Source organism: Lissotriton helveticus, chromosome 9, assembly GCF_964261635.1.
Source record: "Lissotriton helveticus chromosome 9, aLisHel1.1, whole genome shotgun sequence".
NCBI classification, from domain to species: Eukaryota; Metazoa; Chordata; class Amphibia; order Caudata; family Salamandridae; genus Lissotriton; species Lissotriton helveticus.
The window spans coordinates 1,068,249,683-1,068,263,161 of record NC_136070.1 but is presented as its reverse complement, the minus strand read 5'-3'; the positions used below and the strand labels follow the sequence as shown (position 1 = coordinate 1,068,263,161).

General features: G+C 44.6%; 1 protein-coding gene across 2 annotated transcripts in view; it reads right to left on the bottom strand.

Annotated features, from left to right (window-relative positions):
- Positions 1-13,479, bottom strand: part of CFAP92 (cilia and flagella associated protein 92 (putative)) — a 385,549-nt gene that overhangs the window by 166,858 nt on the left and 205,212 nt on the right. The gene's annotated exons all lie outside the window — the stretch shown is intronic.

The following is a 13,479-nucleotide window of genomic DNA, read 5'->3' as shown; positions in this document are numbered from 1 at the left end:
TTTGTCCCACTCATGCGCATCTATTGTTTCGCTAGCATAATTCAAAGTCGGTGGGATCTTTATTTTATAAACTGAAATACTGTGTGAGAAATGTCTTTTCCCACATTGCATGTACAGGCGATTAATTGCAGAAGCTTGTGAAATTGCTTTACCTTTGCAATGATCCATGTGTCTATTGGCTGAACACCTGTTAGTAAATATTTTTCCTAAATATGGATAAAAGGTTACTACATCCAGTTTTTCCTTTCCCAGAAACCAATTCGAATTTTTTCTAACCTTACAACCTTGATAACTAAAAATCATAACTTTACTCTTTAAAATATTTATTTTAAAAAAATACTCCTCTGTGTAACTAACTAGCTCTGTCAGTCGTCTTTGCAAACCTATTGGTGTTAAGTCCATTATTATTGCATCATCTGCATATAACAGACAACTCAGTTTTAGGTCACCTACTTGAGGAGGGTCCCCTTTACTCTTTCCTACACTACTCGGTAGATCATTGATGTAAATAGATAAGAGTAAACGGGCCAGAAGGCACCCCTGCTTCAGCCCATTATGTGTGATTATTTTCTTTGAGAGTCCTTGTGTCCCCCCCAATAAAACTTTTGTCCAGGTCGAAGAATGGAGAGCAATTATTAATCTTAGGAGGTTCCCTGGAATCCCCATTGTAATCAATTTCCTCCACAGCGTCCCCCGATCTACCCTATCGAACGCTGTGGAGAAATCTATAAAGGCTGAGTACAACGGGACCCCCGGACCCACTGGATATTTTTCGATTAAGGTTTGCAGAACAGAGATGTTTTCCAGTGTGCCACTATTCTTACGGAATCCTGTTTGTTCCAAAGGTATATAATTATTTCCATATGCCCACTCTTGCAAGTGGCCAAGGAAACTCTTCGCGAACAGTTTCCCTGTTGCATCTAAAAGGGAAATTTGTCTAAAACTGGCCGTGGAATTTTTTGGGCCCTTCTTATATAACTGGACTAATATACTTCCCTCCCAAGATTGTAGGATGTCCCCATCATTATAGCAGTGGACAAACAACGGTTGTAAAAATTTAGCCCAATCCTCGCAGTCCTGTTTTATTATAGCTACAGGAACATCATCTGGCCCCATTGCACTAGAGTATCTTGCCCCTTTAATGTATCCTTCAATCTCCAAACATGTCGGTGCTCCTACATCACCCCTCGTTAAAAAATGTAAATTTAAATGTAAATGTAGCCGTACTTGTAAAGCGCACTGATACTCCTGCGTGTCCTGGCGCAGTACTCATACCGCTAGGGAACCCTTCCTGGTTTTTGCCCATGAAATGTCCACTCCTGGGCATCTCCAGGGTGCAACCAGGCATCCCTAGCACTGTAGGGGGCCGTTGTGGAGACTAAGCAAGCTATTGCCCAGAGTTGCAGCGTGAGACCCATGCTTAGAGTAGGCACCGAGGCGAGAAATCAGGTCCGAGGAATTATGAGCCCAAGATCCACCGAGACCAGCCAAGGCAGGAATTGAACCCTGGTCCCGGGCCAGACCTCTGCATCAGGGTCTGCCGCTCTAACCATTGAGCCACACTTCTCCACTAAAGCATTAGCGACCTCTTCAAACTGATCAGCTAGTTGATTTGGAGCATAAAGTTGGGAAATATAAATAAACCATTCGGTTTCTGAGATTAAAATAGGTTCTGATGTTTCTCTCCCATCACAAAACTTTGCTATCAATGCCCAATACTTTCTAGTATCCCCGGATAAAGCCACTTCTCGTAAACAAACCCATTTTTCGTCTTCAACCGTCCTCCGATCTGATGCTATTTTCCTTTTTCGAACCTATTTTAGCCTATATATCTCGCTCTGCCTTTGAAATCTGGGCTCTCTAAATTGGTCTCTAATTAAACCATTAATCTCCTTATTCAATTTTTCAATTTCCCATGGTGTTATTACTATTGGGGGGACTCTCACACCTTGCTTATTTCTTCCCAATCTTCTAATTGCTGCCAAAACCCTCTCATACCTCAGAACCGGGGTCTCCGGACTTGGGCTAAAAGCGATATTCTTGAAAACCCTCTCAAAGTTTGGAAGCGCCTTATATGACCAACAAGTACGGCCATTATTTTGAGAATAAGTGACATTTTCATTCCTCTGATTCCAGAGTTCGGGCCTCACAATCTTTATAACCATATTTACCTCTAGAATATTATGGTCATTCAACTTTGTAGGGAGTACCTTGAACTGTGTACACATACTAAACAATTGAAAGGAAACTGCCATATAATCAATTAATGAGTGGCCATATATCCCATTAAAAGTATAAGCTGCGGGAGAGTCCTCCAGGAATCTACCATTTAAAAGTACAAGGTCAAGATTCCTAAGTTTTTGCAGAAGGAATAGGCCGCATTTATCAGATTTTAATTGGGCCGGGAATACAGACTCTGGGATAGCCCAAACCTCCTCCAGATCCGAATTAGAGAAGGACAGGACTGCACTATTACTTAACTTAGCATTAAAGTCCCCTACCATCATTATACGTGTACATTCTTCAGTATTACCTAAGCTTTGCACAAAAGCGCAGATGGAGTCGACCAATGGATTAGACGCCCTCCCCGGGGGAATATACACATTTACCAGCAACAGAAACATCGCTTGCCCCAAGTTATCTTTTCCTATTTTCAGCTTTGCACAAATACAGCAATTTGAAGGATGTTTATATATCACAGGGTCCCATGCTATGTCGCAACTGAGTAAGATGGCTAGACCTCCACTTGCGTGCCCTTTTACAGATTTTTTTGTTGAGCTACAGTACACATAAAAGTTCTCAAGCTGGAACTCTTTCCCCGCCCACGTCTCCTGGAGACAGATTATCTTGGGGTCTAATTCTACTAAAGCTTTAACCTTATAACTAGATCTTCCTAACCCCGCCACATTCCATGATATAATGTTCCCCAATTGGCTACCCCCGCTCTGTGGGCTTTATGGTGGATGTTTTTACCCCATTCAAAGAACCTGTAACCCAGCTCCACTTTGTCACATCATCTTCCCCGCTTGCACTAGGAGCCCACCGAACCTAGTACCAGGTCCATTACCAGGGACCCCAGGCGAAGACATCTTTTATTCAGTAAATGATGAGACTGACGAGACAGATGAGGCCTCGGGTGTAAATAAAAATAAAGGGATACCCCGTGAGTCGGAACTAGATGCTTCGGACGGGAGCCTTGACGAAACAGAGGTATCCACTTCGGAACAGGACTCTGAGTCTGAACCCGAATCTGAGACGGGCCAGACCCAATCCTCCCTGGATGATAGTATTCAGAGGCAAACGGTTGTAAGGAAAAAACAAAATACCAGGAAACAGCAAAGAAGGATCAGCCCTAGACATATGACCTGGGACTATTCAGCAACCTCTAAGTTGTATCATGATGAAGGAGGTAATAGGACCCGGCATAATAATGGTTCTTCAGGCACGCAGACTCAAGGACAGGGCCCTACAATGGAGATGCTCTACACAACTCTTAGGCAGGTGCAGGGAGAAGTTAGAGCCGAAGCTACGAGAGCGAAAAAAGCAAGCAAAAAGATCGAGGGGTCTCTAGGCAAAGTCAATAAGTTGTATGCGGAGATGGCTGGTCGAATGACAGAAGTGGAGGAAAGAACAGGCCAACTGGAGGACGAAGTCTCTGAGTGGAAGGAGTTCAAGACGGCGCAGGAAAAATTCAATGAGGACTTGCAATGGAAGGCAGAAGACGCGGAGAACAGACAGAGGAGGAATAACATTAGGCTACTTGGGATCCCAGAGGGGATCGAGGAGCAGAATACTAGGGGATTTGTGATCACCTTGCTAAGAGGATCATTTCCGGAGATCACTGCCTGGAATTGGGACATAGAGGTACAACGGGCCCACAGATTTCCTCTGACAATTAAGAAATCATATGGCGCTCCTCAGAATGAGAGACCAAGAGCTATGCTTATCTACATCGGGAATTTCCTGGCCAGACAGGAGATTATGGATAAAGCCAGGCCTCAAGATCACCGGGCTTTTAAAGGAAACTCCCTCTTTGCTCGTCCGGATTTTTGTCATGCCACGGTCGAGAGGAGATGGAGACTACGGCAAATGATAGATCCGTTTCAAAAAGCTGGTTGTGAGGCCTACCTCCTGTTCCCTGCAAGGCTGAAAGTAATATTAGAGGGGCGTACTACAATGTTCTTCTCGGAAATCAAAGCACAGAGCTTTTTGACAGAACTAAGAGAAAAGGGAAAAAAAAGAAAATAGAACCAGAACTAGAAAACAAGAAAACAAAGGACGAGATGCTAACTGAATTGGTCGCAAAGGACTTAAAGGGGTGTTGGTCAGAAAGGACTTAATGGGGTAATGGATTATAGTACTTTGTATATACACAGGGGGAGCTGTATTGGTAGGTCACGTTGAAGGGGTAAGGAATAAGCATGAGCGCAAAATCCGCTCCGATCGCGGATTTTGCGGATTTTCGGTAAATCCGCGATCCGCGAACTCTCGCGAATTTACCGAGAATCCGCAATCCGCGATCGGAGCGGATTTTGCGGTCAAAAGTTCAAGCCTACATCATTTACGATGGCGCCGGCAAGCTGCCAGCGCCATCCTCAAATGGTTACTTAATTAGCTTCGACAGGAAGCTCTAACAGATAAGATAAAGCAGGGGCTCGAGCGCCTGCTTTATTTTATCAGTTGGAGCTTCCTGTTGAAGCTAATTAAGTAACTTTTGCAGGATGGCGCTGGCAGCTTGCCGGCGCCATCGTAAATTATTCAAACGGTGGTGTCTTCTTGAATAAATATGAAGGGCAGGGTTCATTCGGGCACGACGGTCCTGGCACAAAAAATAAACCTCAGCAGGAAACACTGCAATCGTGAGCGTTGTGGGGGCTGGGCAGGTGTGCCTTCTTCCCAAATATACCATTGAAAATCCGCTGTGATGCTCGCCAGAGGCGTTTGCATCTTTGACTTTGACGAGCGGAATCCCCGTGCTGTTCCTGTGACCAGGGGCTTCTGTCTCTTAATCTGCTGCTCTGATCGGTCTCTGACCTTTTATACACACAAGCGGCATGCACCGTCTTCCCGCCATTTACCCACTATGATGGACATTTCACTCAAGGGACCCCTGCGCACTTCGGCGCGATTGCACAGTAACACACACTTGGTCACTGGAACTAGTTGAAGCGCAAATGCAGTGACTCATTCATCAGCCCTAAAAACAATCGTGAGCGTTGGGAGGCTGGGCAGATGTGCCTTCTTCCCAAATATACCAGGGGCTTCTGTCTCTTAATCTGCTGCTCTGATCGGTCTCTGACCTTTTATACACACAAGCGGCATGTGCGCTCGCATGGAAGCCCCGTCCGTTTGGCCCCGCCCACACACTCGAGGAAGCCCCGCCCCCAAATCCGCCGATCCGCATAATCCGCGGATTTTGCGGATCCACGATCCGTGAATCCGCAAATTCGTGAATCGTGGATCCGCAAAATCCGCCCATGCTTAGTAAGGAATTCTCAGAAGGGGTTTATGGGATATCTTTAAAAATCAAACTCTTTACTTTTGTATTCACAGCTAATAAAGGAGTGTACAGGCAGGGAGAGGGGGGGCGCAGCACCACTCATGGGGATTGGGAACCAGTCATACGTAGGTCAGGATTGACCTTGTTGCCTGTGGAAAGGGGGGTTGGGGGGAGGGGTTAGGGGGGATAGCACCAGAAAGAGAGAGACAGGGGTGATCGTGCAGGTTGTTGGTAAAAAAGAGAAACAAGATTCCAGCATACAAGGGAAAGAAAAGAAGTTGATGAAAAGGAGAAGAAGCAACAAAAATAAGAACCGCGTAGGATATCGGGGCATAAGATGGGTTAAGAGAAGGGAAGCATAGAATCTCGGAAGTTCTGAAAATCTCTTATGAGTACAAATATTAAAATTGTGACTATGAATGTATGTGGGCTGAACGACAGAATAAAAAGGCAGCGGGTAGCTCTATTACTGAAAAACACCAGGGCGGATTTTTTTTTGCTTACAGGAAACACATGTAGAAGGGAGTAGATCTTTTTTGCTGGAGCAAATGGGTTGTAGGTTACTTGCCAATTCCAAACAGGGGGCTAGAATTAGAGGGGTTGCTATCCTGACAAAACATTCAGACATTAGAATGAGGAAGAAATTTGAGGATCAGTCGGGGAGATGTGCTTTGATTGAGTGTTTCATAGGGGAAGAATGGGTCACTATAGGCTCTATTTATGGGTCAACAGAGGATGATCCAGAGCTGTTTGATTTTCTAGACACTGAAATATCCGCATGGGCGCCAAGAGTTAGGCAGGAGATTTTAATAAATTATCGATGGGGCTAGGGGATTGGGGTTAGACTCCATGGGGCAATACCAGGGGAGGAAAAAGAGGGTATGTAGGGCAATACAGAATCTAGCAAGAAATAATGCATTGATGGATGTGTGGGGGGCAAAGAAGCCCTCTGACCCTGGTTATACATTCTTCTCAGCTCCGCATCGGAAATGCGTTAGGTTAGATTATTTTGTTGTGTCTAGGACACTATTAGGTGACTCGGCGATAGATAGGATGCCAAGGATACTGTCAGACCATAATCCCCTAAAATTAACAATAGAGGGAAGCGGGTTTAAGAGGGTGGTAGGTTCATGGACATTTGAAAGGGGATTGCTGAAAGATGATGATTATATTACACACATGCACATGTGGATTAGGGATTTTTGGGATATTAATAGGGGGAGTACCACCATTGGGAACGATTGGGATACATTTAAGGCAGGGGTAAGAGGAGAGACACTGAGCTACTCTACTGCCAAACGAAGGAAGGAAACAATAGAGACTGAGCGGGTAAATAATGTCTTGAGAATAGCGGAAGCAAGACTGGAACAAGCCACTTTAGACCAGTGTGAGTACAATGAGCGGGTATTGGAAGTAGCGATAGCAAGAGCAGAGGCTGTAGAAGGAGTGGCAATTAAGGCTGCTAGAATATACGACACACAAAGGGAGAGGTGCTATGAATTTAGCGAAAAGATAGGACATACCTTAGCAGCACGTTCAAGACAGAGGGTGGCCAAGGGAGAGATTAAGGAAATAAAAGATAATGCTGGGCGTCTAGTTACCGATGAGAAGGGGATAGCAGAGGTATTTAGGGAGTTTTACAGCAAGCTATACAAAGAAGAACAAGTACGAGACAGGGAGGAAATAGCGGACTATCTACAGAACATCCCGGGTAAAGTTCTGAATAGTGAGGACAGAGAATTTCTTGATGCTGATTTGAGGGACGAGGAGATCAATGAGGCTATATTGGGTCTACCAAAGGGGAAAGCAGCCGGCCCAGATTTGATACCAGGAGAGTTCTATAAGGTATTCTTACATTCAATATTTAAAGACCTAGCAAGAACATTTAGGGGGGTGCAGCAGGGGCAGGCAATTCCGGCAAGTTGGGCAGGGGCGAACATTGTAATAATACTTAAAAAAGGAAAGGATGCAACAGAACCAGGGTCGTACCGTCCTATAACATTAATTAATGCAGACACCAAAATTTTCTCGAAAATACAGGCAGCTAGATTTGCTAAGATTATTACATAATTAGTTAGCATTAATCAACATGGTTTTATACCACAAAGGGGTACTACTTTACATATTAGAAAAATGATAACACTCTTTGACGCTCAGGCAGTAGAAGGGAATCCTATAGCAGCTATGTTACTGGACGCAGAAAAAGCCTTTGACAGGGTGGCATGGGATTACTTGTGGGCGGTTTTAAGAAGGGGAGGGGTAGGGGAAGTTTTTGTCAAAGTTATTCAATCACTTTATACGAATCCTACTGCCTGCGTTAGGGTGAACTCTGGCCGCACTAGACCTCTGGCTATTACAAGGGGTACTAGGCAAGGATGCCCTTGCTCACCCCTCTTGTTCGCTATGTATATTGATCCCCTGATACTGAGGCTAGAACAGAATGATCAAATTAATTCGATATCTACTAGTAGGGGCGATATTAAAGTTCTAGCGTATGCAGATGACATTGCGGTTATTACATCCAGCCCAATAGATGCAATAAGGGAAATAGAACTAGAGGCAGATCGGTTTGGACGAATAGCGGGGTATGCTTTGAATAAAACCAAGTCACAAATCATAAAGAACGCTTACACAATATGCACAGATGCTCGGGTGGTTGATGAGGGGATGTATTTAGGTATCACGATCACGGCCGATCTGGAAAAATTGGTGGAAATCAACATCAACCCCATAATTATAAAAGCAAAGAAAGATTTGGATAGGGTAAATAATTTACACATGTCTATAGTAGGTAGAGTGAACTACGTAAAAATGAATTTGTTGCCGAAATCTTTGTATTTATTTAGAACAATACCGTTGTTTTTTAGTATGATTTGGTTTAATAAGTTGGAGAATATGGTAAATCGATTTGTGTGGTCCCAGGGGAAGACGAGAAGAGCGTTGAAATATATGTCATTACCACGGGATAGGGGGGGATGGGCGTTGCCAGATTTTAAAATGTACTATTGGGCGGCTGCATTACAACAGATGACGGGCTTATTGGGCGGGGCTGAGGGGGGAACGGAAATCCCAACAGGGTCAACGGAAGTGTATGGGATAATACTCGGCGAGGAGACAAACAATGCTTTCCTTAGGTACTCTGAGCCAAGTTATTTTAAGCGAACTAGGTTCAAGACATTAGAAGCTGCCGATAAAATATGGAAGGCATTTAAGAAAAGTTTTGGCCTGGGGAGATTTCATGCATACACCAGATTATTGGACGATCCAACGTTACCATTAGAAATATTTGCAGATACTACATTCAAGGAATGGGCTCGTGCAGGAATTAAAAATATGGGGAACCTGATAGGGGAGGGAGGGGTACGACAATTCACAGAAATCCAGCAGGAATTTGGTGTTAGCAATAGGACTTTTTTTAAATATTTGCAATTAAGAAGTTTCCTAGGAAACAAGCGAGGCGGACCGATGGGCTTTAAAGGAAATTCGATATTACAGATGGTGGAGGGGGGCCAATTATGCTCAATTAAAAGGCTGTATGCAGAATTAATAGAACACCGAGGGGATGACTTGGAAAAATATGAGACCAAATGGAGGGAAGCCCTAGGAGTACCAGAGGGCGTATTCTTAAAGTTACTAAGATTAGGACGGGAAACCCTTTGCTCGGCAGCGCTGCAGGCACAACACTATAAGACTCTATATAAACTCTATTACACACCAGCCAGAATTGCTCAGTGGGGAGGAACACAGGGGATTCGGTGCCCTAGGTGTGACAGTACGGAGGCAGACATAGTGCATATGTTTGCGGGATGCCCAAATCTTTGTCCGCTAATAAAAAACATTGAAACATTCCTCGACAACTCCTTGGCATATAAATTGAAGCTGACACCAGAAGTAATTATATTAGGAGTGGAGGGGAGTACTTCACAGCAAAGTCAAGATGGGGGTTTTATGTTCGTGGCTATGGCTGTTCTGCGTTTATGTATAGCAGCTGCATGGAAAGACAAGATACCACCCCCGTTCCAGCACTGGTTGGCTAAGTTATTGTACATGTATAATCTGGAGAAAGCTATTTATGCCAGAAGGGGGAAAAAGGGTAGAGCGCTTGGCCTACAGCTGTGGAAGCCTATTGCAGAATGGAAAAGCAGGATGGCAAGAGTCTAGGGGAGTGTATAGTTGGATGGGATAAAGTATATATATGCAATTTGGGGTATCCTCTGCCCTCTCTACATTTTTGATCTCGGAACTGGGACTATGGATTGTTGGTTGATTATTGTTGTTTTTCTATCTTTAATTGTGTTTATGTATATATATTGAAGTATGCAATGGAATCTTTTAGGTGACTATTTAGAAATTTACCTGCTGTTGAAAGATATTGACTGGTGCGGGGGAGGGGGGCAAAAATTGGTGTACAAAAATTATCAATAAACATATTTAAAAAAAAAAAAAAGGAGCCCACCGAACCTCGGGTGTTAAAATATTAATTTCTCTAACACCCGTTTTTCTTCCTACTGTTATTTCCTTATCCTCATACTTTATGTGGGTGTTTACACACTCATACTCAGTGGAGCCATTCCCTTGCGCCTGATAAATTGTTCCAAGGATTTTGGTCGGGACGCTACGAGGGACTACACTAGGGATCACGTCTATTCCTCTTCTCCTAAAACCATCAACGTTTGCTAAAACCAGTGCTGACACTACCCCTGATGAGAAAGTAGCTTTATAGTTCTAGGGGGTGCGCTCCTCCAATCTAAGTGTACCAATTCGATATCTTTACTGGTGAATAGCCCCAGATCCTCTATTTCAGATAGTGTCTTAAGGAGGGCACTTCTATTCAATGACATTGGTTCGGCATCGAACAGGGAGCTAAAAGTTAAAACCCTACTCACTTGCCCGGCACCTATACCAGTGTTCCTAAATTTGTTGATACCTGGTTGTCCCAAGGGTAAATCTCTTTCTAACTTACCCCCTTTACTATTAGCAGCCGTAGACATTCCCCGCTCCCCACCTATCCCCTGGCTGGATTCAGGCCTCATTGGGCACAGATCCTGTCCACAGGGGTGTCGTACGGCACCTCCTGGAGCTACAATTGGATCTATTACAGGGTCATCTAAATTATCCATTTTACTTCTTAAACTAAGGTCACTGCTTGTATCATAATTTAGCCCACTTTCTTCCTTACCCTCTTGGTTTGAGGGGGCGTTCAACACTAAAATTGGACTATTCGGCTGAAAATCATTTTCCTGCCCATGATTTTGACTCACATTCTTTATAGTTTGACCCACAGTCCTTGTATTCTTTTTGATAGAGGGGGATGTAAAGCTATTTGCTATTTCACTATCAGGATGGAACCGCAGTTTTTTCTGTTTACGTTTCGGGAAACGGCGGTTCTTTGTCTTTTTCTTCCCCCTACGGCCATTTTTGGCGTTTCCTTTACTCACTATTGAGACCTCTCCCAAAGGTGCACTAACTGGGATGTTGACTAATTCATCAGGTACCTGAAGTCTTGATTCTTTTAGATTAATTTTTTTTAAAATTGGGTACATACGTAATGGATTTAGAGCTGAGGAAACCTTTAATTTGAAGTTTTTCCCTATTGTAGTGACCTTTGCACACTCGTGAAGATTGGCTCGGAACGAGCTAATAATTGGCTTTCTTTCAGGAGAAGCACTTTCGGGACCCACAAACATTTCATTTATTTTCCCCACTACTGAATTTGTATCAATGTTTTGCATCCCATTGTGTATTTGACATGCTTGACTGGGTACTAGAGGAGCCTTTTCAGGGATCGTTAGGGCTTGCTTGAACTGTTTACGGTCTTGAACCCCTACCAGTATGTGATCAGTGTTTTATGTACCTTTCTCCAACAAAGATAAAATTGCGGAGAGGGTTCTTTCTAATGCAAAAAAGATCTCCATGATCCCCCCCGTCCACGCATTTTCACTTACATTCAGAAAATTCCCTGCCCCTTTATCCTCATCCGCAGAAACGCCTGATATCTTTTCCACAGAGAGATCTAATAAATCAGCAGTTTGGGATAACTTGGTAGGTGTACTACTGTACATAGTAGGCATATGTGTTTGAGCTCCTATTGGGGCCCGGTACACTTCTGAATACGGGTACAATTCAGGATCCATCTCCAAAGTGCCAGACTTTTTCAGCTGCGTAATTAGTTCTGCATTCTTTTACATTTGATTAGCAATGTCCGGTAAGGTATAGTCCTCCGTTTTCGCCTGCCCAGATCTAAAGCTGGATTCTATCAGCTGTTGTACTTTAAAAGAAAGATCACTTGATTTAGTCGGCAGAAAGCCCGGCACAGATCTCTGTGTGCCTCTTGAAATATCCAAGAGGGTTACCAATCCTGCCAGTGGGGATAATAGGGTGACTTCCTTTTTTTCAACATTCTTCTCCAGGGGGTAACCCTCTACCTTGCCCATCGATGAATCTATTTCCATTTCCGGAATACTACCCTCCTTTTCTACTTTCCGTACATCCATTTCACATGGAGGTTGTAACACATCAATTTCACCCCCATAATTCCGATGTATGATTACAGCGGGGTAAAGCGCTTCGGTTTTGTGAATTGACTCTCCACCCTATTCCCTATACCCTATTGTGTCCATCGCTTCTTCACCTAAGACCTCCTTTATCTCTTCCTCTTTTAACCCCTTTCCTCGCTTAGAGCTTCTTACCCCTTTTGAAAACACTGACATCACCGAAGGGTATGTTTTCAGGAGTGAAAGATGATCCCCGTTTCTCCTTCGACAAATGGTTTTCTGGGGCTTAAGGGAACTCTTATCGCTCAAGTTACAACTTTCAGAGTCTACTACTGATTTTGCTTTTATATTTGAGCGCAAACACCTAGATGGCATTACCATTGCTTAAAAGACTTAGAAGACACTTAGTCTTAGAGTTTTTCCGTTTGTTGAGGAATAAAGGATGGACTAGGATGAGGAAGTAGGAAGTATGATGTTCTACCAAGTATTCGCAGGGCCAGCTCGGGGAAGCACTTGGTAACCGTTCAGATCAGCCTTTTATAGCACCAGCCACTCCTACTGCTGCCAGGTTCAGCCGTTTCCACAAGCTCCAAACCGCTATGAATACAGTAAAAAGCTGTGAAATCGATCTGCCGCACTGTAGTTTCTCTGCCGCCGCCCCCCCAAGCCCCCATGTAAGCGCTACACTCCCCGTGGACAGTCCCTCCGGATGCAGAGTGGTGTTGTCGGCGTTTTCCCCAGTAGGTGTTCAGCTCACAGTTCGTCTCGCCTCGCCGCTCTGTCACCCCACCGTGGCCAGCTAAAGCCACTCTTGCTGCAGCCCAGGTACCGCACGCCACAGACACACTCCTCGCAGCTTAGTTCAGGCTCTGGCGGGTGAGATATGGTGAGCACTTATTGTTCTATTGTCCCTTATATACCATGACGCTTTTCTGAAAACCACAGACTGCTCCAGACTGCTCCACACCGTGAGGCGCTACAAGCTACAGGCTCCCAGGTGGGCCCCCCAAACAGGCAGTTCCCTCCCTACCGTCACTCCGGACACAGTACTGCAGTACTGCGATGCAGCGTTTTCTTGGTTGTTCTCTCTGCGTTTTTCCCCGCTTATCGAACCCCCACCGCCGCCGCCGCTCTGTTTACACTGCTGCTCTGTGCTCTGTGTAGAAGATGCTCAGTTTCTAGTGTTGGTTGCTAAATACAAGACCTGCTTAGTCTGAGTCCTTAATCACAGTCTCCCCAAAGGAAACTCGGTACCACAATGCACCCACAAGTACACTCACCTGCTTCTTGGGTCAGACTGCGCCCGTCTTGCCTGTCTTTTTTGCCTTCCATTCTTGCAGGGAGGCTGTGCACCTTCCGTCTCGCTGCCTCCTACTAAGTTCCAAAAATAGTCAGGTTGGTCAGGGGTGTAGCACCGAGGCCTGGACCCACACTTTGCACTTAGCCACAATTATGGCGGGATAGAGCAGAATAAAATCAACCACC